The 25762-nt window shown below is 45.5% G+C and overlaps 1 protein-coding gene and 1 long non-coding RNA gene across 6 annotated transcripts in view; one reads left to right on the plus strand and one right to left on the minus strand.

Annotated features, from left to right (window-relative positions):
* The window catches only part of LIPC (lipase C, hepatic type), a 186688-nt gene that overhangs the window by 121885 nt on the left and 39041 nt on the right, over window positions 1-25762 (minus strand). The gene's annotated exons all lie outside the window — the stretch shown is intronic.
* The window catches only part of LOC113900280, a 130870-nt gene that overhangs the window by 3579 nt on the left and 101529 nt on the right, over window positions 1-25762 (plus strand). For all 4 annotated transcript variants that reach the window (XR_003513109.1, XR_003513111.1, XR_003513110.1 and 1 more), the window contains exons 2-3: window positions 2275-2356; window positions 4302-4355. This is a non-coding gene — a long non-coding RNA (uncharacterized LOC113900280). The remainder of the gene's footprint in view (window positions 1-2274; window positions 2357-4301; window positions 4356-25762) is intronic.

Below are 25762 nucleotides of genomic sequence, written 5' to 3' on the forward strand. Positions count from 1 at the left end.
CAGAACTGGTTGGCTCTGACCTAATAGGTATTGTAGGGGAGCAAAATTTTCCACCCCCGAAAGTCTGGCAGGCAGATTATTTTGAGCTGAAAACAATCAATGCCCAAAGACTCAGGAAAAAACTTGAACTTTCTCCCTAACTGCCTAAAAGAATGTAGATAGAGGCCTATTCCTGAAACAGAGCTAACTCCAGAGACCTGGCTAAGTGTGATGGGAGAGACTCAGCAGGGCTTACAGACCAGAGTCCGCTCCACCCATTGTCTCTGTGGTGGCCCGGCAAACATGTATTTACCAGACATTTGCTTTTCCATTTTCAAGTGAATTGCCTTCTTGTCCTTTGAAGTCCCAAACCACTAAACCCAACATACATTTTTGTCTTTGATTAAAGACAGTTTTTAAAGTGAGGACTTTAGCTATTTTGGTGAGTTACTCTGTTTTCTTGGGTCTCTATCATGTTCACATTATTAAACTTTCATGTGATTTTCTTCTGTTAATGTTTCTCCTGTCAATTCAATTCTTAGACTAGCCAGAAGAACCTAAAAGGATAGGAAAATTTCTTTCTCCCTGACAGTATAAACCAAAGAAGAATTTTGGTCTTTGCAGCCTATTTGTCTCCTGTGATGAGAGTTTGGTCAAGATAGCTAACACAGTACTTAAAATAACTAGATCCTTAGAACTTAGGAGCCATGGCAAGGATGTAGTTTATTGATTAATTTTATATGTGAGAAACTGAGGTCCAGAGAGCTAAGAAGCTAACCCCATAACTAATGAGAGAATGCATTGTATTTAAGATGGAAAACATTAGTCTTACCTTTCATGAAACTAAGGTATCTGATTAAGGCCACCTTAAAAAGTGTGGGAGATTTCTAGAACATTTTTAGTTTGATGAGATGGAAAGTTGACCAAATGCTCCTACAGAATGCCAGATTGCATTGCTGTAAAAAGACAAATCATTGAGACAGATAGATACCTCATGACTAGTATGATTTTCCAAATAATCTTATATAAGTGATTTCTAATAAATCATACAGATAGGACTTCACAGTGAAATCGCAAATGACTTTAAAAAACAAGCATAATGATGACAGCCCAAACATCTGTTGGTTTTGAGAGTAAATCTCCCTATTTTGGAACTGGCATTTAAGCATCAGGAGATGGGGCTTGCTGGAACTTCAGAGGATTACTAGATAAACAACAGAACATCTAATTCCTTGGCCCCTGTGTTAATTAGAAGCAACTGACATCAGGGCTGTGGTTCTCTCTCTAGTTTCACGTGTACTTATATGTACCTGGTTTGACCACAAACACACACAGAGTAGATGCCAGAGGACAGAGAGCTTGGCACTTTAGGATGTGTTATAGGTGATCATTGCCCTCTGTGACTTAACTTCCCGCTTTTGACTCTCGACACTTGTCTGAACCTTCCTGCTGTGGCTGATTTCCCAGGCACATGAATGTCTGACTCAAGCTCTTCATTGGCTCCCTCCAGCTCACTGTATCATCTTTGAACTCCACCATTAGAGATCTGGACTCATACCTAGCTCTGCTCTCTGGTGGACATTTGGTCTTTGACTCCTCTGTCAAACCAGCCCTACATTCAGTAATTTCCTATTATCTTTATTCAGTCACTTTAATTTCACATTTAAAACTTTTCCCATTTTCTTGTGGAATTTCACAGAATTCTTTCCAAATGTGGTTTTTAAAACCTGAACTCTTCATTAGTACTATGTAAGAGCAGGCTATGTGAGAAGCCAGTGTGAAAACCGTTGGAACAAATAAGTACCAATTGTGCACGTGTGCTAAGTTGTGTCAGTCATGTCCAATTCTTTACAACCCTATAGACTGTAGTCTGCCAAACTCCTCTGTCCATGGGATTCTCCAGGCAAGAATACTAGAGTGGAGGAGCCATGTCCTCCTCCTGGAAATCCACCTGGCCCAGGGATCGAACCTGTGTCTCTTATACCTTTTGCATTGGAGTTGAGTTCTTTACTACTGGTGCCACCTAGTCAATCAGTAAGCATATCCTGCTCCACAGGGCAAAGGGTCGAAGTTAGGGAGGCAGTGAAGTGAGGCAAGTTGACCTCTTCTGACCGGAAGGACAGGAGTGACATGGGCACATGGGGGCCCTATGTGACCAAGAATCTTCCGGTCTCTGAAGTGATGAGATATAGAAACTCCAAAGGTCCAGAGATGTGATAGGGCTGAAATGATAGGGCTTTTATTTACTCTAGAGCAAACCAGTAACAGTACTATTCTTTTATTTGCACTTTAAAGGTAAAGTACAAGAAAGACCCCACTGTTTTGATGCCTGGTGATGTCACTGAAAGTTCTAGGACCAACTCCAAGAAGATTGAAGGTAAGTTAGGAAATTGCATTCTGGGACTTCCTTGGTGGTCCACTGGTTACATGTATTTTCAAGATGGTGGAGAAGAAGGACGTGCACTCATCTTCTGCTATAACACCAAAATTGCAACTAGCTGCTGAACATCCATTGACCGGAGGATGTTGGAACCTACCAAAAAAAGATTCCCCATGTCCAAGGACAGAGGCGAAACAGCAATGAGAGAGTAGGAGGGGTGCAGTCACATTAAAATCAAACCCCATACCCGCCAGAGACCCTGGGAGGGCACAAACACAACCCTGTGTGCACCAGGACCTGGGGCAAAAGAGCGATGCCCTCACAGGAGACTGAGCCAGACCTGCCTGTGAGTGTCTGAGGGTCTCCTGTGGACACATGGGTTAGTAATGGTCTGCTGTGAGGACAGGGGCATTGGCAGCAGCAGTCCTGAGAGGTGTGGCATATTGGCATAAGTCCTCTTGGAGGAGGTCATCATTAGCCCTACCATAGAGCCTGGAGTGTCACCGACTCAATGGACATGAGTTTGAGCAAAATCCCAGGAGACAGTGAAGGCCAAGGAAGCCTGGCCTGCTAAAACCCATGGGGTCACAAAGAGTCAAATATGACTTAGAAACTGAGCAACAACCAGTGGTTAAGAATCCGCCTTCCAGTGCAGAGGAAGTGGTTTGATGCCTGGTCGAGGAACTAAGATCCCATATGCCATGGGGCAACTAAGCCCATGCACCTCAACTACTGAGCCTGAGCTCTAGAGCCCTTGAGCTGCAACTAGAGAAAAGCCCATGGGCTGCAATGAAGATCCCACATAGTGCAACTAAGACCTAATATAGCCAAATAAATAAACAGATAAATGAATAAATATTAAAAAAGAAAGAAAGAAAATTGCATTACTGCTCAAACCTGAGAAGCTCAAAGACTGGCTTAGGCTGTGATAAATAGCAATGAAAGAACAGTGGTTCAGAGGCTTTATGCTCATATGTCTTTAAATCTTAGGCTAAATAAAAGGCTTTATTTGTACTGGTTAAGTATTTGCCACTATGTCCTCTTTTACTGAAAGCCATGTTGAGCTCTCGGTGTAGGGGAGAGCAGGCTGGTATTTGGCTCGCTAACCCTATGGATGGGAAGCTGGGGTCTGATGAGCCTGGCTCTGTCACTCAGGTGGCACTGCCCAACCACAGGTGCCCACAGTACTTACATTGCCAGCATCACAGTCCAGGAAATAATTACAACAAAGGCCACGGTACTTAAAGACAGAAAGGGACATGTATGCTGCTGCTGCTGCTAAGTCGATTCAGTCATGTCCGACTCTGTGCGACCCACCAGAGTCGGCAGCTCACCAGCCTCCCCCGTCCCTGGGATTCTCTAGGCAAGAACACTAGAGTGGGTTGCCGTTTCCTTCTCCAATGCATAAAAGTGAAAAGTCAAAGTGAAGTCGCTCAGTCGTGTCTGACTCTTAGCGACCTCATGGACTGCAGCCTACCAGGCTCCTCCATCCATGGGATTTTCCAGGCAAGAGTCCTGGAGTGGGGTGCCATTGCCTTCTCTGGGGGACATGTATATTGGGGGATAAAAGCTTGAGAATGTGGCAACTGTGTGTTCCTCTCATCATGATCTATTTAACACAAAATAGTGCTTTTGGCAATATTTTCCCCCAAAATGAAAGCTTTGGATTTCAAATGGGGTTATTTGCCTTTCATCTGTTTTCTCTACTGTTCTATTTTCTGATCCATTACTTTCATCTTGGAAACCTGTCATTGTATCTCTTGTATCAGTGTAACTTATCATTCAAGAAGCTTTTTCCTCTCTGGGTCAGAGTGTTTAATATCAGGCAATTTAAATGATTTTTTGTGTATTGACCTCAATATTTGAGAGTCATGTAAGAGGTACTGTGAAGTCAAATGTTCAAAAATAATGAGTACCTTTATTTGATGTTTTCTTCCCCCAGATGAGCACAACAATTGAGAATCCTAAGGGGCTGGATGGGAAATTGGAAAAGGTGGTAAGTACTCAAGGCTGGGCTGCTGAGGAAGAGAGCAGGAGAGAGGCTGGAAAGACAGGACTGGATAAGACAAATACATGCTCAATCTCACAGAGAGGAGACCTGAAGCATTTTCCTCTCTTTCCTGTTAAGAGGAGGAGCATGGCTGGCCCAGGCTGGTTGCAGGGGTTCAGATGGAGGAGACAAGTTGGGACAAGAGGGTTGGTGCTATAGCTGGAAGGTGAGCAGTGGGCAGGACTCCGGAGTCAGCCTGGGCTGGCACGTTGTGGATACATCACAGCAAGAAGGGGCTGCAGGGGAGGGGGAGGGCACACAGGAGAGAGCAGAGCAGGTTCTGAAAGCTTGACTTGGTCTGGGTTATAGACTCCTACAGAGGCAAAATGTTTTTGATGAAGCATCCTTCTAAAGACTTCGATTAACCAATTTAAACATTTATGTAACTTTCCCTTGGAGTAGTTATGTAGGTTGTAGGGACCCAGAGCATAAACCTTGGTGTCCCACTGAAGGGACTGATCTCCCTGCCATCCAAGTGCTAACCAGACCTGACCCTGCTTAGCTTCCGAGATCAGATCAGATTGGGCACGTTCAGGGTGTTGTGGCTGTAGACAGGACTGATCGCCCAGTCTGCCTGTGAGATGATTGGTCAGAGTGAACAAGACATTAGAAGGAGTGTTATAGCAATGCGAGAGACCAGGAAAGGGGCGTGGCCTTTACTGGGAGAGCTCCTTGCAGGCTAACCACAGCTGGTGCAGTTGCATGAAGAGACCCATTCTCAGAGAGTGTTGAGACTTCCCCAAGGTTGTCAGTATTGGAGCTTGAGTTCAAACTCTGGTCTGTGGACTGGAGAGCCACTGTCTTTGCACATGGCCACACTGGCTTAGAGTTACGACCATTGGTCTTGAATCCTGGCTCTGCCAGTTACTAGCTGTGTGAACCTGAGTGAGTTATGTAATCTTTTGAGCCTTGGCTACATCATCTGATGAATAAAGATCATAGCATTATAGGGAAGATGAAATAAGAATTCATTCATAGAGTTTAGCACAATGAATGCCTGGCATGGTTAAGTGTTCAAAACACATAGCTGACTGTTGATTCTGTGTATAAAATAGATAACTATAAGAACCTACTATAAAGCACAGGGAACTCTACTCAGTGCTCTGTGGTGACCTAAAGGGGAAGGAAATCCAAAAAAGAGAGGATGTATGTATGCATATAGCTGATTCACTTTGCTGTGTAGTGGAAACTAACACAGCATTGTAGAGCATCTATACTCCAATAAAAGTTAATTTAAAAAACAACAGGTTAGCTGCAAGTAGCCCAGTATTCAGAGAAGAGAGAGTGTCAGAAGCCTCCATGGGGGAGGGGAGGCTTGAATCAGACCTGAGCAAGGGGATGAGGCCTGACAGAAATAAGCTCAAAGGAGCAAAATGGGGTGAGCCCACCATGAGTGTGTCATGAAGGAGTAAGGGCAAAAGCGATGGACAGAGGAAACAGTAAGGGAGAAAAAGGTTAGTGTTTGCAGGTTGGTTGGTTGCTTGCTTGCTTGCCTGCTTGCCTGCTTTAAACTAACCTTCAGGTCAAATAGTGTAATGAGGCTAGGGGGGATCTGCCTGCCTCCCTAGGAAGACCAGGGAGCCATTGCAAGCCTGATACAAGCCTCTGTGCATCCTGAAAGAAAGGGCAAAGGACGCTGGGAGGTGTGTTCATGTGTATAATAATCAAAGCTGTAAAGGAGTATGGTGTGGGTGGGGGGTGATGTTTCTAGATGAGTTTCTGCCATGCTCTCGGCGGGTTAGAAACTGTAATTATCAACTTCCCTTACTTTTCTGTCTTCTCTCACACACACAGAACAGACTAGCACAGGGCCTGCTCAGACATATATTTAAAAACCAGGTGTCTCAGGGTTGCATGCTCTCGATCTTCTGGCTTTGCTTGTTTGGCTTGTGAGGAGGTGTTGACCCAACATACTTGACACTTTCTGTCCTGACCCAGTGGTGACACCTGCTCAGGCCCCTGGGGGACCTCAGTCTGGAAGTCTGTCCTTTGCTGTCTTCCCTGGTTACCTTGTTGGCAAGCAGTAGAGAGGAACCAGCTCTTTGGAGCCAGGGTCTGGCTTCTGTCCCTCTCCCTGAACTATCTGGTTTTAGGGAGAGCACAGACAGGTTTCTGTGACCCACCGAGTCCCACTGACATGCCCCTTAATACTTCAGAGTCCACTCACGTATATGATTAGTCCTCACCACTCAGGAGGCAGGACAGGGACTAGAGCCCAGTGTTCGGATGGACTAAGCCCCTTTTCCCAGTCATGGAGCACACTGACGCTGGCACTCAAACTCGGGCTCCACCAGCCTTCTTTGCACTGAGCTAGCGGCTGGAGGACCTGGAGTAAATGATGTGGGATTTCCCTCCCATCTCAGTCATTCACAGAAGATGAGAACAAAACAGGCAGACAGGGAGGCCCTTTGCCACAGTGGGTCTCATCTATCCCTGGGGGACAAATGGTCCCTGGTTTCCATCCTGCATAACCCGGGGCTGCTCCAGTGGAGTCCCTGCTGGGAGGGTGGGCTTGGATCAGCTTTGTGGATTCTCTGCAGTGCTCTGGGGGCTACTGAGTGACACAGGAATAACTGAAGAGCTGCACAGGTGCTAGTGAGTACCACGAATGACTCCACGGACCTGTCTTGGCAGGCAGGACCTGGCAGAGGAGCAAAACTTGGTCCTTGAAGTGGTTTTGTAGGCCCAGTCCCTCTGCCTGGGCCTGCAGAAGCCAGAGCTTAGCCACTGGGCTCCCTTCAGCCTGCCTGGGAGGGGAGAATAATGTGGGAGGCCTCTGAGCCAGGTTGTGCCCTTCTCGCCTAGGAGGGGAAGCCAAGAGCTGCCAGGCAGGTGAGAAAACCCAATTTGCAATTACCCTGCTCCACAGAGCCTTATTTCTAAGGCATGGGCTTGGGTTCATCTGGCCCATTCCTGCACAGCCTGGGCTGTCTCCTCTTGTGCTTAGAATTGATTTGTCTGAGTGGGGACAGAACAGGGAGGGATATTTCTTTCTTTGGGATCTACTCAGGGAAGAAATGTGTACATGCGTGTGTGTGTGTGATTGTGAATGTATATGTATGTGTATATGCATATGTGTGTACGAACCAATAGAATGGATTATAGATGATGTAGAAAGTGGACCAGTGATAACAACTCTTTAAAAGTTTAGGATAAACTCTTATCCTAACTCAAAAAACCTTTAGGATAAACACGAAATGTCATCTTGTTTTGTGGGATGGGTTGGAGCCAGAAGGACCCCTCTCTTGGACCTAGATGTTTATCTACTTATTCAATCAATTGTGTTAAAACACTCATCAGCATTTATCTAGCACCTACTATATACCATGCACTATGCACAGATGGAGGAGGAAATGGCAAGCCACTCCACAATTCTTGCCTGAAAAACCCCAGGGACAGAGGAGCCTGGCAGGCTACAGTTCATGGGGTCACAAAGAGTCAGACACGACTGAGCGACTGAGCACATACACAGATTAGGGCCTCCCAGGGGGCGCTAGTGATATAGAACCTGTCTGCCAATGCAGGAGACGTACGAGATGCAGTTCAACCCCTGGGTGGGGAAGATCCCCTGGAGGAGGGCATAGCAACCCGCTCCACAATTCTTGCCTGGAAAATTGCGGGGACAGAGGAGCCTGGTGGGCCACAGTCCATGGGGTCACAAAGAGCTGGACATGACTGAAGCGACTTAGCACAGCACGCATGCACAGATTGGACCAAGATCCAGCCTCTTCCTGTCTTCAAAGTGCTCACACTGTTATAGGGAAGGTGGAAACATTAGCAAGTAGGCAAAAAAATAAATAAAATACAGTGTGATACATGCAAGAAATAGGTAAAGAGATGATAGAAGCAAAGAGGAGGAGGAATCTAACTCTAGGGGCAGAAGGATGAGGCTTGGCATGCAGCTTGGATGAGGTGTGGATGTCAGCTGGGTACGAGAGGGGATGCAAGGCCAGCATAGTACTTTCTGGGACTTCCAGGAGCAGGCCTGGGTACTAAGTGGGAGACAGTGGCAGGTAGGTGTGGATGGATGGACAGAGCAGGTGTGAAAATTTTAAGGAGAAGCAGAATCTGGAATTTAAAGGGAATTTGGACTATGGAGAGGAGGAGGCATCCTAAGAAGATCAGTCAATGTGAGTGAAGTGCGGAGGCTCAGTTTGAGCGTGGAGGTCTTCGCTTCAGCACACAGGGAGCAGCAGTAACCTCTCTTTTGCAGCAGGGACCACCTCCTTCTCTGCACCTGAGTGTTGCCCCCTTCACTCACATCTGGGTGTCTGCACATCTGTGAAGCAAGTCTTGCTGGCTTGCTTTCTTCCCCTGAAACCAGCCTGTGCACCAGCCCCAAACACAGCTCCCTTACGCATTATGCTGCAGTCACTCCTTTGTTTAAGAGCTTTGATGCTCCCTGTTTCAGAGAAGCACCCATCTGGCCCATTGCCCTTTTACAGATGAGAAAAGCAAGGCCCAAGAGGCTAAATGAGACGGCTGTTCTCCAAGCCTTTTATATAATAGGAGGTGCTCGGTCCTCCTATTCTTTGTCTGACTCCTTCCCTCTCTCAGATGGTCCTGTTTCCCCCAGCTCCCTAGTCTGGGACCCTATTATTTCTCAGCTCCGCAGCTTCTCCAGACCCTCCCTGGGAGACACAGAGACAAGATAGAAAATAAATCTGATGTACTCAGCTGTCGGTCACTTTGAGTTTGCAGTTTTCAGTGTCCTTAGAGACAGAAGCCAGGTGTTTGTGGGCCAAGGTCCTGGGAGCTGAATGTCTTCAGCTATTTAGAGCCAGTTAAGTGGTGCTCATTAGGAGTTGGAAAGACTTCCAGAGCAGACTTCTGGGCTTCCCTGGTAGATAAGATGGTAAAGAAACTGCCTGCCATGCAGGAGATGCAAGTTTGATCGCTGGGTCAGGAAGATCCCCTGGAGAAGGGAATGGCAACCCATTCTAGTATTCTTGCCTGGAGAATTCCATGGAGAGAGGATCTTGGGGGGCTACAGAACATGGGGTTGCAAAGAACCAGATATGACTGAGCGACTAACACTTTACTTGAAGTGGTGCTCATTAGGAGTTGGAAAGACTTCTGGGAGCAGGCCTCAAGGGGCTGCACTCAGATATCTATGGGTGAGCTTGGAAGCAGAGAGGCAGGACCTACACGGCTTTGCAGGGGAGTCCTCAGGACGAAACTCTTCTTAGGAAAAAGGGAGAGGCTATGCCTGGCTGTTTTTCTGGTCTTAGAGGAACCTGTCCAGGGCTGCTGGGGACCTATAAAGCAAGGAGAAAGTGTGCTGCTTGCACGGGACCTGCGAGGCCCCACAATAACTCTTTCCCTCACCAGTGAGTAAATGGAGAAGAAATTCAGCCAGTTCAGGCATCCTTGGGAAACGGGTGGGTTTTCCAGTTCCTTCCTGTGACGTCTGTAGACACAGCCAGAACTCAGTGTGCAGAACGCAGGCTGGTTTCCTACCTCGAAATGGGCCAAGCCCAATTTGGGGGAATGTTTATTTGTTTTGTCATAAATATAAAATCTATTTATCTGACTTGAGGGTATATGAAACACCTGTTTGCTGGTGGACTCTCCATGTTTATTTTTTCCATTTTTTAGGAATGGGTGGGACTTCCTGCAGAAACTGCTTTTTTTCCTGAAAACGTGGACCATGCCTGGGACTTGTTATGTCTTTGTATCTTTTATTTGGTTTGATGTGTGCATGTATTTATTGTTAAATCTCTAAAAGAGGCCCTCAAAGGGGAAAAAACAATGAAGCCAGTTCTCTAAAAGCTTTGAGAAGGTGGCTTTACTGAAACTTAGTGAAGGACTAAAATACAACCTCACCAGGAAATACTTGCCTCCTCAGTGGGCATCATCCAAATCTGGGTCCAGGAAGACACTTTCTGTGTCACTTCCTGCTCACTAGGATAGGTCAAAGGTCGGCCTCTAGAGTGTGACAAAGCTTGCCAGTAATCTTCTTGTGCTAAGAGGGACCTGCCCCACCTCATGTCTACTAGGCCATTAGCTTTTAGTTATCAAAAGCTGTTTTTTTGGGTCAACAAAACAAGAAAATACATATCTCACTTGAAAAATATGAAGCAGTTCCCCCATCCCTCCTTTTAGAACATTTTGCATTCATAGCCAAAGGGAGATTTATAGCCTTTTCAACATTCTATAACCAATTACCTTTCCTCTTAAAAATAATATAGCATGGATGTAAGGATCTGAGTGATGTTACTGATAGCAGGTGTTGGGGTTGAGCAAATGCATAACTTAATCCATCTCCTAAAGTCCAGGCAGATGGTTGACATGGGGCCCCTTTCAGAAAGTGCTGGAACCTCCTTTATTCCTCATTCTGCTGAGTCACTGGGGTGAAGGACAAGGGACAGGATGGTCCTTTGTGTGTAATTCCTGGGACATCGGTGTGACCCAGATTCTACTGGGAAGAGCTTGGAAACAGGGAATCTTTGGTTTCTGAGTTTTTGCTCTGATGCAAAACTAGTCTAAAAGCTGAAAGCATCTAAAACAGAGGGTTTAAACTAGGTGGAAAAACCTCACATTTGACTTAGTCTTTGGAAGATGTCATCCCAGATGTTGCGACTTGGAGGAAAGAGCCCGGGATGAAGACAACCTCTCTGCTATATGGTAACAGCAGCATACACAAGGATTAGTGGGTATACTAATACAAAGGACAGTCGGAGTGGTTCCCGTTGTTTTCCTTCATTAGCCTGGGTTATGCTTTAATCGCATCAAGTGGAGGATGTGGTGGAGAGCTTCAGCTCTTGTTTTAACGATAGCAAACATCTGTCTTGCCCAGAGAAGTCCATTTCCAAACTTCAAAGGTCAGTGTTTGAACTTCACATTGACTTAGTTCTTCCTGACAACACCATTTAAAATTTTATTCTTCTTTTAAGAGGCATGGCATGAGATATACAGGCACAAGTTTTTCTCCAGAATTTTCCCTGTCTCTGTAGTATTAAAAATCTGAAATAGGTGATTATTATTTTTTTTAAAGCTCTCCAGCTACTGGGAACAGCAAGGACTTCTGCCATTTAATTTTTGTTATTATCTAGCTCATGAAAATGTATTTCTTAATCCTCTAGCTATAGATGCTCCTGATCAGAAAAAGCATAAGCTTATAAGTTCCCTGTGCTCTAGTAGTGTATAATTTAAGAGTAACAACATGGCATGTACACAGAGAGATGTGAAGACAATACCCAAAGAACCAGCATCAGTGGAAAGAGGGAGAAATGGGCTTTGGTCCAGGAAGAAGAGGAAAAGGAATTGTGTGAGTTATGGAGGCAGATAGGTGTTTAGGTGCAAGATAAAATCCCCATCTTATGTGCAGTTTGGCCAAATTTATGTGGAAAAAATGACCAAGCCAGTGTGTTAAGACCTTTTGATTACCAAACAAAATTATCTGGCTAGTTTGGTAAGTAAAGATAACAACAATAAGGTGACTGATATCAAAATAACAAGGCCTTAGTCAAAGAAAGGCATTATGGAGAAGACAGGTCTGATGGTCTTGTCTACCATGTGTAGGGAGGGGATAGTCCAGTGCACTGAGGGGCTCCTCTAGGTTGCGTTGTGTTCAAATATCCTGTGATATTGCTTGTATGTGGAGAAAAATGGTACATGCGAGCTTATTTGCAAAGCAGAAATAGAGACACATAGAGAACAAATTTTTGGATACCAAGAGAGGAAAGGGAGTGGGATAAACTGGGAGATTGGGATTGACATATGTACACTATTGATACCATGCATAAACTAACTGAGAACCTGAGGACCTACTGTGTAACACAGGGAACTCTACTCAATGCTCTCTGGTGACCTAAATGGGAAGGAAATCTTAAAAAAGAGGGGATATACGTATATGCATAACTGATTTACTTTGAGTACAGCAGAAAGTAACACAGTGTTGTGAAGCAGCTATATTCCAATAAAAATTCAAACAAAACAACACAAAAAACTCTGGGTGCCTTGTAGGCATTCCTGCTATCCATGGATAAGCTTGAGAAAGGATTAGCATTGGCCATGCTCTGAAGCCCATGGCTGCTCAGTGCATCTGGTGATGAGCCTCTGGGCTCCTTTGATAGGACTCAGATGCTGAGGAAAGAGGTGTCACGCCTGGGTGTCACCTCTGCTGGAGACTAGTTTCCACCTAGCTCTGTGCCCTTGGGTATGCCACCTGACCTCCTTAGTTTCTGTTTCCTTATTAGTAAAGAGAGTTGAACTAGATATTCTTCAGGATCCCTTCTAATTTTCCAATTTTATGAATCTGGTGTACTTAAAAAAAATTTTATCCTTCTTCAGCTGGGAAAACTGTAATGGTGAAGCCCTAAAAAAACAGAGGATCTCTTGTTTTTTTCAATTTGTTCTGCTTTTGTGAGCATGGAGGAGAAAACTTTGCAAACTAGTGCTTGGGGGAGAAAGAGAAAGAAGACATTCCCCTGAGGCTAAGAGGTGGGGGCGGATCCCCTGCGTGGACAGCAGTACTTCAGGCCCAGGGGCCGGGATGGGGCGGGGTGGGGCGGGGTGGGTGTATGCGGGGTGGGGGTGTGGGGCGGGGTGGGTGTGGGGGAAGGGGGTAGGGGGAATCCATGGTTGTGATGTTTGTGCTCCTGCGATCTTCCCAGGAGAGGGGGATTGTTCCAGGGCTCTACTGCACCCCTCCCCAGCACCTCCCTCCAGGGACCTCTGGGCTGCCTCAGGGCAAATGTGTCCTCTCCATGCTATGGCTGCAGGTTTATCTCAGTGCTGGAGGGCTGCCTGCTTCTTGTGCTTCATACCTGGAAACCTCATTTTTGCCCCGTGATTATCAAAGCAATACACACCACTTCAGAAGAGTAGGAAGGTACAGAAAAGTGTTAAGAAGCATGAGAACAAAATCAGCTATAATCCTGTCACCCAGAGCTATTTGCATTAAGTGTCTTTTCTTCAAATTTTTTTTCCCCCTTTACACAAGTGCACAGATTTTGTAGCCTGCTTTTTTTCTGCTCAACCTCATGGCATGTTTCCATGTCATTAAGTGTATTGGGGCCTACTTCATCTCCCAGTGCTGACCCCTCTTCTCTTGGTTGTCCTGACCAGGTCAGGGCATTCCAATCTCTGATCTTTCGCTCATGCAACAGAATGAAACATAGCCACCCTCCATTCATTTTCAGTCCTGTTGTTCTTTGGACTTCCCTGGTGGCTCAGACGGTAAAGCGCCTCTCTACAATGCGGGAGACCCGAGTTCGATCCCTCGGTCGGGAAGATCCCCTGGAGAAGGAAATGGCAATCCACTCCAGTACTATTGCCTGGAAAATCCCTACGGTGCTACATTCTCCATGAAGCCTTCCAGGACACCCTGGAGGGCCCTGAATGTTCCTCCATCCCTGACACCCCCCACCTTCCCTGGGCTCTGGACTGCGCCTCTGGTCCTTCACATTACTCTGGACAGTAACGTCTCTTTTTATGTAAATGCCCCTTAGGCAGTATTGTGATGGGAAATATCTAACAACTGACTCACTGGAAAAAAATTATGCATATATATGTATAATTTGTTATATAATTTATTATCATCAAAGATACTCATTACACAATTTGAAAATAATATAAGATAAAACATCCAATACTCTTTATTGTAAACTTCATATAGTCAATTGATTCTTACAGAACGTTCTTGTCAATTTTTGCTGAGCTTTTGTATTGCTAGCCAACCCATGGTTGCAAATGATGAACATGGATAATTCAGATAGGAGTGTTAGTTGATATTGTCATATACATGGAGTAGGACAAAAATTAAACAATGAAGACCTGTTTCAAACTTCAGGTATTCAACAATGACATAGGCTACTTCTTTGCTATATCAGATACTGTATCAGATAGTTGTTTTAAAATCCTGGAAGAACATTTCCTCAATTTTCAGTGCTATTTACAATTTGAACAATGACAGATACAATATACTTTTAAGTTTAATCTACATAGTTAACATTTTCTCCATGCCTTTCTTAAGTCTAGACCAGGGGCCTGCAATTTATGGCCTGTCAAATCCAGCTCACCACCTGTTTTTATAAATAAAGTTTTATTGGAACACAACCATATTCATTCATTTATTGTCTATAGCTGTGTTCAAGCTACAATAGCAGAATTGTATAGTTGAAATAGAGATTGCATTACCTACAAAGGGGAAAATATTTACTACCTGGCCCTAACAGAAAAGGTCTGCTGGCCTTTGCTCTACATAGTCAGCAAAACAATTAACCAAACCCTGATTATGTTCATCTTATTTTTATGTATTTATTTACGTAAAATATATATGTAGTATTTGCCAGTTTCTATGTGTGAATCAGCCATCAAGGCTTCTATTTAGCTACCAGTGCAATGTTACTTGGAGAAGGCAATGGCACCCCACTCCAGTACTCTTGCCTGGAAAATCCCATGGACGGAGGAGCCTGGTAGGCTGCAGTCCATGGGGTTGCTAAGAGTTAGGCATTACAGACCGACTTCACTTTCACTTTTCACTTTCATGCATTGGAGAAAGAAATGGCAACCCACTCCAGTGTCCTTGCCTGGAGAATCCCAGGGACGGGGGAGCCTGGTGGGCTGCTGTCTATGGGGTCGCACAGAGTCAGACACGACTGAAGCGACTTACAGCAGCAGCAGCAGCAGCAATGTTACTAATGAGGAGTTGAGAAGACATGCAGTTTAGCACGTCATTATATAATATTTCCATCATAAATGTCAATAACCTTAAGAATGGAGATAATATTAAAATGCAGTAAAATAATTAGGAGTGGAAGAATTTGAGTATTTACTATTGTTCTTTTTTTAGAAAAAATTATTTTCTTGCAGCATAGTTGATATATATAATGTTGTGTTTATCTTTACTGTACATCAAAGTGATTCAGCACTACTGTTCTTAACATAATTTAAGGTTTAATGATTTAATATTAAAATAATGGCTGTGCTTAGCAATAATCTCACAGAATTCTTGAAAATAAAATAACTGCTTCTATCGAGGGTAAGGGCTTTGATCTTTGGTGGGGAAATATGATCTGGGTGGCTCCTCACTGAACCTCAGCCCTGGGGGAAGTTGTGCGCAAGACGAGGGCATGTGAGGGTCTCATGTGCACCATGAGTCCTTACTTACGTAAACTGGAATGAAAGGAGCCTCTTGTGTGTGTAGCAGGGGCTCCAACACCATCTGTTGATTAGAAAATTGCCATGCACTCTGCCATTGCAAGGAGTTTAACCGTGAACCTCCACCTACCATGTGAGGAGATGAGTCATTTGGGACAGGGCCATCCAGAAGGACAGATGGTACCCTGACCCTGTATGACCTGGGCTGGGTGTTTGATGAGGCCAGAGCATAGGGTCAGTGCTGTCAGCTCTGCCTAGCTTTTCACTTTAGAAGTACCAGCTTACATCCCCTTCCCCGCCCCCTCCCTAACCCCAGAAACGCTGGAGGGGCTGGCTGACCTAAAGCCAGCTAGAGGTTCCCTGGGGTCATGCGGCATTGCCTGGGAAGACAACCATTAGGACTCACTGATGTGAAACACTTGTGTTTTTTCTAAGGACGCAGCATGCCCTAAACCCTCCACTGTCAGCTGCTCAGTGGCTTTGAAAGCAAGCGTTTTTCTGCTTAGTTGCTTTGAGTTTGTTTAGAGCTGAAAAACAAGTGTTGCTGAGGCATTTGCGTGAAATAGTAGGGAGACGACAGGTGCCCAGGAGCTGCAGGCCTGGCTCCTCTTCCACTGTTATGACCAGGCATGTGTCACTGGGCCTGTGACTTAACCCCTCAAACCGGCTTCTTTTAGGTTAAATGCCTCACAGGATCACTGTGTGGTCAACTCAGATAATACCTGTGATCTGTAGCCTGCTAGGCTCCTCTGTCCTTGGAATTCTCCAGGCAAGAATACTGGAATGGGCAGCCATTTCCTTCTCCAGGAGATCTTCCCCACCCAGGGATGGAACACAGGTCTCCTGCATTGCAGGTGGATTCTTTACCATTTGAGCCACCAGGGAAGTCTAATACTTGTGCACACATGTGGCAAATAGCAAAGAGGACAGTGAACAGGACTTGCACTGGAGCCTTGCTGGAAACACCAGGTGCTAAGTAACTCATATTCTCTAAAGAGAGTCAGCAATTAAGGCCAGATTTTCCCTAACTCTGGGGCTCGCAAGAAGTGGCCCAACTAGCATTACTGCCCTCCCCTGGCTCCATGTAGGGAGATAGGTGGGAGAAGGGAGGTAGGAGTTTGTGGGAGGATAATTTACTTCTTCCCCTTGCACTGATTCTCACCTTAAGATCAAATTGGGGGCATCTATCAGAATCATGTATGGAGGTGACAGCGTGCAGGGCCTTTAGGAGGCAGCAGTAGTCACACTGCTCAGACCAGATGCTTGCTGCGGTGTTGAGACCCTTGGCTCCATTGGTGGTGGACATACAGTGATGGAGAGAGTTTTGGGGTCTCTGTGGGAACACAGAGATCATGCCTGCTTCAGCTATCTGAAGACAGGCAGCTCAGCCAAGGGAGGGAAGCACCTGGAACGTGGTGTGTCTGAGGGGGATCCTCAGCTCAGTTCTTTTCGGCCCTCAGAGGGTAAGTAAGAAGATGCTGGCAGTTTCTGAGGCTCTGTATGGGAGGACAGGGTGGAAGGGGCATGGACCACTGGGGCAGCCAAAGGGGGTCATAGCTGTCCTTGGTGACAGGCCAGCTGGGCTCACACTGCCAGGACCCTCAGAGCCACACACACATCCTCAAAGCCAAGGCCACCAGCAGCAGATGGGCCCAGACTGGACCTGAGTGAGGCCAGAGAGCCAATGAGCACTTAGAATCTCTGTGTCCCCCACTGGTACCTCATTAAGCTTCCCCAGAGAGGGGAAGCCCTGCAAAGGGAGGCGGAGCAACTTCAGCACCAGGCCTGCTCCGCCACCCCACCCCATGTTGCCCCAGTGAGAAAAGGAGAGAAAGAATACAACTATCCCCTCCCCAGTGCAAATCCCACTTCCTTGGTGAATCTAGCTCCTAAAGGGAAAAAGGAAGAATGTCAAAAAATTAGATGATGAAATTGAGGCTTTAGAATAAAGTGAGACAAAGGAAAAAAAAAAAAAGACTTAATAATAGAACTGACCAAATGTTAGGAAATCTCAAGATGCTATTAAGGGATGAAAAAGTATGACTTTACATGGTCAAAGGCATGGATGGGAGCAATATAAAACTGTTTCACATTTGTATTCCTCTAAATTCAGACTGAACAATAAATCTGTAACATAAAGCCTTAGTTTTTATTGTAGGTGGTCCCTTTGAACTTGGTGAATTGAATCAAACACGTGTATAGAGCATTGATTCTCAAACTTTAGCACACATCAGGATCACCCGAGGGCTTGATAAAATAGACAGTTGGCTCCACACCAGTTCCTGACTTAGTAGGTCTGGGGTGAGATTGAGAATTTGCATTTCTAGCAAGGTCCTGGGTGATGTTAATGTTACTACTCTGGGGACTATAATCTGAGAAATCACTGTGGTATGGATTAGAGCATCACTTAAGTGTATATTTAACACAGCCTTGAAAATAGGCTCCTGAACTTCTGAAGAAGCCAATACAAATGTTAATTTTATTTATTTCACCCATTTACTTTCCCTGGAGGAAGCAAGGCTTGAAAGTTGCATTAGGGCTCCATTGTATGAAAGAATGAATTGAAAACCCATCGCTCTACAAACAGCTGAGTCTGTGAGGTCATCCAGGATATTCCCCATGTTCACACAGCAGCTCTGCCATGGAGATGGCTGCTACAGCACAACTTTGAGCAGGGGCCCGATGTGCATAGTCAAGGGTGTGTGAGGAACAGAGAAGTTGTTCTGCTTGCCCCTGAGGAAGCAGGAGTCATCTTTGCCTCCCCCAGCATCCTTGTGATTCACAGCCAGTCCTCTGTGGTCAGGCTGACATCTCCCCATCAGAGGACGCACCCTCTCATGTGAATGCTGCTCAGTCAGGTTTGAGTAGAGCTGCGGATGTGCATGCTAACTGCTTCAGTCGTGTCTGACTCTTTGCAACCCCATGGACTGTAGCCCTCCAGGCTCCTTTGTCCATGGGATCCTCCAGGCAAGAGTACTGGAGTGGGCTGCCATGTCCTCCTCCTGGGGCATGTTTCTGACTCAGTGATAGACCCCATGTCTCTTGTGTCTCCTGCATTGGCAGGGGGGTTCTTTTCCACTACTGCCACCTGGGAAGACGAAGTTATGGGTAGAGCTGATCCCACCCAAAGGGTGGGCATGCTTTCTAAACCACGCCAATTGGCAAGCCCATCCTCCTGGCCATGCTTGTTTATTCAGAGGTGAGTCCCTAGACAAGCAGAGTCCTTTCTGGAATGTCTGCCAGAGGCATGTGATAAATAGTATAATCTCTCTGGAATTTTAAGCTCTAAGGAGTGATGGGGGTTTCCCTGGTGGCTCAGACATAAAGAATCTGCCTGCAAGGCAGGAGACCCAGGTTTGCTCCCTGGGTCAGGAAGATCCCATGGAGAAGGAATGGCAACCCACTCCACTATTCTTGCTTGGAGAATCTCATGGACAGAGGAGCTGGGGGGTGGGGGGGCTACAGTCACATAGAGTCATACACAACTGAGTGACTAACACTATATGACTAAGGAGTGATGGAACTCTTAAGGGCCATCATGGAGTGGGGGAAAGTGAGGAAAAGAGAGTGAGAAAGAGACAGAATTGATGGATACTGTATTTTTATTATAGGCATAGATCCAACTGTGCTTGAAACTTGTATTTTGGTCATTTCTGTTATGTGAGTAAATAAATTCCCCTTTTTGAGTTAATTTGAGTTGGATCTGTGTTCTTATGACCAAAAGTCCAAACTAATATAGTCAAGAGCTTCTCCATCTTTGTCTGCAAAGGGTGTAATCAATCTGATTTCAGTGTTGGCCATCTGTTGATGTCCATGTATAGTCTTCTTTTGTGTTGTTGGAAGAGGGTGTTTGCTATGACCAGTGCATTCTCTTGGCAAAACTCTATTAGCCTTTGCCCTGCTTTGTTCTATACTCCATGGCCAAATTTGCATTTTACTCCAGGTGTTTCTTGACTTCCTACTTTTGCATACCAATCCCCTATAATGAAAAGGACATCTTTTTTTGGTGTTAGTTCTAAAAGGTCTTGTAGGTCTTCATAGGACCGTTCAACTTCAGCTTTTCAGCATTACTGGTTGGGGCATAGACTTGGATTACTGTGATATTGAATGGTTTGCTTTGGAAACCAACAGAGATCATTCTGTCGTTTTTGAGATTGCATCCAAGTACTGCATTTCGGACTCTTTTGTTGACCATGATGGCTACTCCATTTCTTCTAAAGGATTCTTGCCCACAGTAGTAGATATAATTGTCATCTGAGTTAAATTTACCCGTTCCAGTTGATTTTAGTTTGCTGATTCCTAGAATGTCGACGTTCACTCTTGCCATCTCTTCTTTGACCACTTCCAATTTGCCTTGATTCATGGACCTCACATTCCAGGTTCCTATGCAATATTGCTCTTTACAGCATTGGACCTTGCTTCTATCATCAGTCACATCCACAAGTGAGTGGTGTTTTTGCTTTGGCTCCATCCGTTAATTCTTTCTGGAGTTATTTCTCCCTGATCTCCAGTAGTATATTGGGCACCTACTGACCTGGGGAGTTCATCTTTCAGTGTTCTATCTTTTTGCCTTTTCATACTGTTCATGGGGTTCTCAAGGCAATAATACTGAAGTGGTTTGCCATTCCCTTCTCCAGTGGACCATATTGTGTCAGACGTCTCCACCATGACCCATTTGTCTTGGGTGGCCATACATGGCATGGCTTAGTTTCACTGAGTTAGAAAATTGGTATGGACCTACCAGAAGCAGAAGATATTAAGAAGAGGTGGCAAGAATATACAGAACTGTGCAAAAAAGATTTTCACGACCCAGATAATCACGATGGTGTGATCACTCACCTAGAGCCAGACATCCTGGAAAGCGAAGTCAAGTGGGCCTTAGGAAGCATCACTATGAACAAAGCTAATGGAAGTGATGGAATTCCAGTTGAGCTCTTTCAAATCCTAAAAGATGATGCTGTGAAAGTGCTGCACTCAATATGTCAGCAAATTTGGAAAACTCAGCATGGCCACAGGACTGGAAAAGGTCAGTTTTCATTCCAATCCCAAAGAAAGGCAATGCCAAAGGAATGCTCAAACTACTGCACAATTGCACTCATCTCACACTGTAGTAAAGTAATGCTCAAAATTCTTCAAGCCAGGCTTCAGCAATATGTGAACCATGAACTTCCAGATGTTCAAGCTGGTTTTAGAAAAGGCAGAGGAACCAGAGATCAAATTGCCAACATCTACTGGATCATGGGAAAAGCAAGAGAGTTCCAGAAAAACATCTATTTCTGCTTTATTGACTATGCCAAAACCTTTGACTGTGTGGATCACAATAAACTGTGGAAAATTCTTCAAGAGATGGGAATACCAGACCACCTGACCTGCCTCTTGAGAAATCATATGCAGATCAGGAAGCAAGAGTTAGAACTGGACATGGAACCACAGACGTGTTCCAAATAGGAAAAGGAGTACATCAAGGCTGTATATTGTCACCCTGCTTATTTAACTTATATGCGTAGTACATCATAAGAAACTCTGGGCTGGAAGAAGCACAAGCTGGAATCAAGATTTCTGGGAGAAATATCAATAATCTCAGATATGCAGATGACACCAGCCTTATGGCAGAAAGTGAAGAAGAACTAAAGAGCCTCTTGATGAAAATGAAAGAGGAGAGTGAAAAAGTTGGCTTAAAGCTCAACATTCAGAAAACTAAGATCATGGCATCCGGTCCCATCACTTCATGGGAAATAGATGGGGAAACAATGGAAACAGTGTCAAACTTTATTTCTGGGGGCTCCAAAATCACTGCAGATGGTGACTGCAGCCATGAGATTAAAAGACACTTACTGATTCATTTTGATATTTGGCAAAACTAATACAATTATGTAAATTTAAAAATAAAAAATATTATAAAAAAAAATAAAATAAAATAAAAGACGCTTACTCCTTGGAAGCAAAGCTGTGACCAACCTAGACAGCCTATTAAAAAGCAGAGACATTACTTTGTCAACAAAGGTTCGTCTAGTCAAGGCTATGGTTTTTCCAGTAGTCATGTATGTATGTGAGAGTTGGACTATAAAGAAAGCTGAGCACAGAGGAATTTATGCTTTTGAACTGTGGTGTTGGAGAAGACTCTTGAGAGTCCCTTGGACTGCAAGGAGATCCAACCAGTCCATCCTAAAGGAGATCAGTCCTGGGTGTTCATTGGAAGGACTGATGTTGAAGCTGAAACTCCAATCCTTTGGCCGCCTGATGTGAAGAGCTGACTCATTGGAAAATGATGCTGGGAAAGATTGAAGGCAGGAGGAGAAGGTGATGACAGAGGATGAGTTGGTTGGATGACATCACCAACTTGATGGACATAAGTTTGAGTAAGGTCCGGGAGTTGGTGATGGACAGGGAAGCCTGGCGTGTTGCAGTCTATGGGGTCTCAAAGAGTTGGATTCGAGTGAGCAACTGAACTGAACTGGAATCTCATTAGAAATGCAAAGTCCTGGGCCCTACCCTTGACCTTCTGAAGCAAGAAGTCTGGAGTGGGGCCCAGAAATCTCTGTTAACAAACCTTCCTGGCATTTCTGATGTTGGCTCATGTTTGAGAACCAATGTCAATATCACTGATCTAAGTGACTCAGTCCTGTATCAGTATCCACACCCTTCCCAGCCACACCAAAGGCCAGAAGTGTTAATGAGGGGACCCCACCTATTGCCCCTCAAGCAGCTCATCGGTAACCTCAGATTGTGTCTAGTGGCTTCAGTTCATAAAATAGGAGCACTTTGTTACTAAGGTGCCTTCTCCCTGTTGTTACACCGGCCTCTGGACTGAAGATGAGTGGGCCCCTCTTGTGTCTGTCCCAGAGCCTCGAATACATTAGAGTATCCATGGGGTTGAGGGTGTGGGGAATGGGGCTTATGCCACCAAGCAAAACATCATGAAGTGGAATAAAAAAGTCTCCAAGGGAAGAAACGAATGCAGCAAACTGAGTGGATTATAAAGCCACAGTCATCTTTCAAAGTGAATAGCAATCAGTCCCGAGGACCTAGGAGGCTTTCAAATAATGGTCAACATGTGTTGATATTGACAGTGACCCATAAATCTCAATTTCTTTGGGAGAAACTGTTGGGCGGCATTTTAACTCCAAGTCATTGAATGAAAAGGAGCAAGATTTACCTCTGCCATGAATTTGAGTGGAGCATCCTTGGAAATACGACCCAACAGACACGGAGTTAAGCGCTAATTGATGGCCTCCAACATGCTTCATAACACTCCATTACCCAGATGGGGAGTGTGACAGCTGAAATGTGGACCAGCTGAGCCTGGGGTGAGGGGCCGTCTAAGGACAGAGGGCCGTGGGGCTGCCACTGCTGTCTGAGCTGCCTGCAGAGTGACTTATCTCTGCCACCCCTCCATCAGAGCTCACACTGCCCTCACCGGTGTGCTGGGGCACTTTGGACCCTGCCAAGCCCTTTCTCGATGGCCCTTTTACTTTGCTCCTCAGCAGTTTTCTCATTATGTGTGGCCAGTCCGAAGCCTGGTGTTTGTCCTCCAGGGGAGTCAAGAGGCCTTTTTTCAACTCTCCAGTTTCTTGTGACTGAGAGCAAGGCTAATTGGCTCCTATTCTCTGTTCTGCTGTTTAAAGAAGGCATTTTATTTTTTATTATTTAAAAATATTTTTTTACATTGGAGTATAGCCAGTTAAAAATATTGTAGTAGTTTCAGGCGCACAAGGAAGGGACTCAGCCATACATATATATGTTTCCATTCTCCATCAAACTCCTCTCCCATCCAGCCTGCCACATAACATTGAGCAGAGTTTCCTGGGCAGTAATACAGTAGGCACTGGTTGGTTATCCATTTCAAATACAGCAGTGTGTACATGTTGATTTCAAACTCCCTAAATGTCTCCTCCCCTAATTCTTCCCCCTAAAGAAGGCAGTGTAGGTACCATTTATTTCCTACTTGTTGGACACTCTGCTAAGTGATTTTGCATATATTATTTCATTTGATCCTTAATAATTGTGATGACTTTTGTAAGCCTCAGTTTCTTCATCTTTAAAATGGGGATGATTTTACATGCGCACTCACCTCATAGGGTTGCTGGGGAGTGAAGCCCTGGCAGGTGGGGAAGCTGCCCACTCAGTGCTGCCTGTCCCCACCCATGCTGAGTCAGTTGCTCTCCTCCACATCCCTGGGCCACACTGCTATGTGTGGGGGTTGGTCATCTCATCGCCTTGACATCCCCAGCCCTCAGCACAGAATCTGGCACAGCTGTGCTCATAAACACGGTAAAATTAGGAAGGAAAGAAAGAAGACTGCAGAGTGAGCTCCAGAAACTCCCAGTCCTGAGCTAAGAAGTTGGGGTTGGGGGACCCCAAGTGGGGACATACCAAGGAGACATTCACCCTGACTTGAGGGTGAAGGGAAGACCGGAAGACCTTTTGTCAGAGAGAAAAGAAATTAAACAGCTTCCAATTTTGAGTCCAGGTGAGGGCAGTGATTTATCCAAAGTTCGGGCCATAAATCATGGCTGAAGTTTACTAGTGTAGGCTGCATTTGATCCACTGCATGAGGAAATATATTACCTGAAACAGAGAGAGACCCAAGGCAAGGCACCCTCGAGGCACCCGCTGGGTCCTAACTCCCCTCTCTGGTGGTCACTTAGTGTCTCTTGCCTGCTGCCACCACACTTTCTTTCCCCAGGGGCTACCAAGGTGTGCTTTAAGGGCACTCCCTGCCCTTCTATCTGAGCACTTAGTGAGAAGTGCATGAAGACCAGATGTGAGAGAGGTGCATGGAAAACACAGGTCTCGTAGTCAGGGAGACCTCAGCTCAGATCTCACAGTATCCTTTCACTGGCTTGGATAAGACAGACTGAACGAACCCCAGTCTCTTCACAAGCAAAATGAGAACAAAATATATACACTGTATAGATTATAGCTTGTAAGAATTATGGCCTAAACGTAGTAATGAGGCAGATACAGCTGGATTTGAGGCTGCTGCTGCTGCTAAGTCACTTCAGTCATGTCTGACTCTGTGTGACCCCATAGACGGCAGCCCCCCCATCCCTGGGATTCTCCAGGCATGAACACTGGAGTGGGTTGCCATTTCCTTCTCCAATGCATGAAAGTGAAAAGTGAAAGTGAAGTCACTTAGTCGTGTCCGACTCTTTGCGACCCCATGGACTGCAGCCTACCAGGCTCCTCCGTCCATGGGATTTTCCAGGCGAGAGTACTGGAGTGGGGTGCCATCACCTTCTCCAGAATTTGAGGCAAAGAACTGCATTTTGTCCATCTTTGCATTTCTTCCCATTTTCTGGTACAACCAGCGCTGGCACACTGCCTTATATCTAGTTGTTGTTGTTTAGTCACTAAGTTGTGTCCAACTCTTCGTGACCCCATGGACTGTAGCCCACCAGGCTCCTCTGTCCATGGGATTTCCCAGGCAAGAATACTGGAGTGGGTTACCATTTCCTTCTCCAGGGCATCTTCCCAACCCAGGGATCGAATCCATGTCTCCAGCTTGGCAGGCAGATTCTTTACCTCTGAACCACCAGGGAAGCTCTTATATCTGAAAGTAGGTGCTGATTTCTAGTTCACCAAGTAACAGAGGAGCTATTTTGTGTTCTTCAGAACGTTGCTTCTCAAAGTGTGTTTTGGGGACCAACCACATTGGAACGACCCAAACACTTGGTAGAAACATAAGATCTTAGAGCCCATCCCAGATGCACTGAAACAGAACATTCATTTTATCAGGCTCCTCAGGTGATTCATATGCACATTAAAGTTTGAGGAACTCTGTTTTAAAGACAGCCATCTGAAGTTGCCTGCGTGCAAAGTTGCTTCGTTCGTGTCTTACTTTTTGCAACCCGATGGACTATAGCTCGCCAGGCTCCTCTGTCCATGGGATTCTCCAGGCAAGAATACTGGCATGGGTTGCCATTTCCTCTTCCAGGGGGTCTTCCCAACCCAGGGATCAAACCCATGTCTCTTACATATCCTGCCTTGGCAGGCAGGTTCTTTACCACTAGTGCCACTTCGGAAGCCCCATCTGAGGCTGAGGGAAGCTTAAAACTCCTGTGAAGTTCGTGAGCATTGTAGGGAATTTATAGGCCAGACAACAACACACCCTCTTCCCACCCTTACTGGTCTGAAAGTGGGTTGCTGGCTCCCTGAAAGCCTAAAGGACTTACATCACTTCTGTGAGGTCCATTGTGGGGACACAGTCAGCTTCTCTGTGCATGTGTGTTTTCCAGAGTAGATTG

This window comes from Bos indicus x Bos taurus, chromosome 10 (genome assembly GCF_003369695.1).
Source record: "Bos indicus x Bos taurus breed Angus x Brahman F1 hybrid chromosome 10, Bos_hybrid_MaternalHap_v2.0, whole genome shotgun sequence".
NCBI classification, from domain to species: Eukaryota; Metazoa; Chordata; class Mammalia; order Artiodactyla; family Bovidae; genus Bos; species Bos indicus x Bos taurus.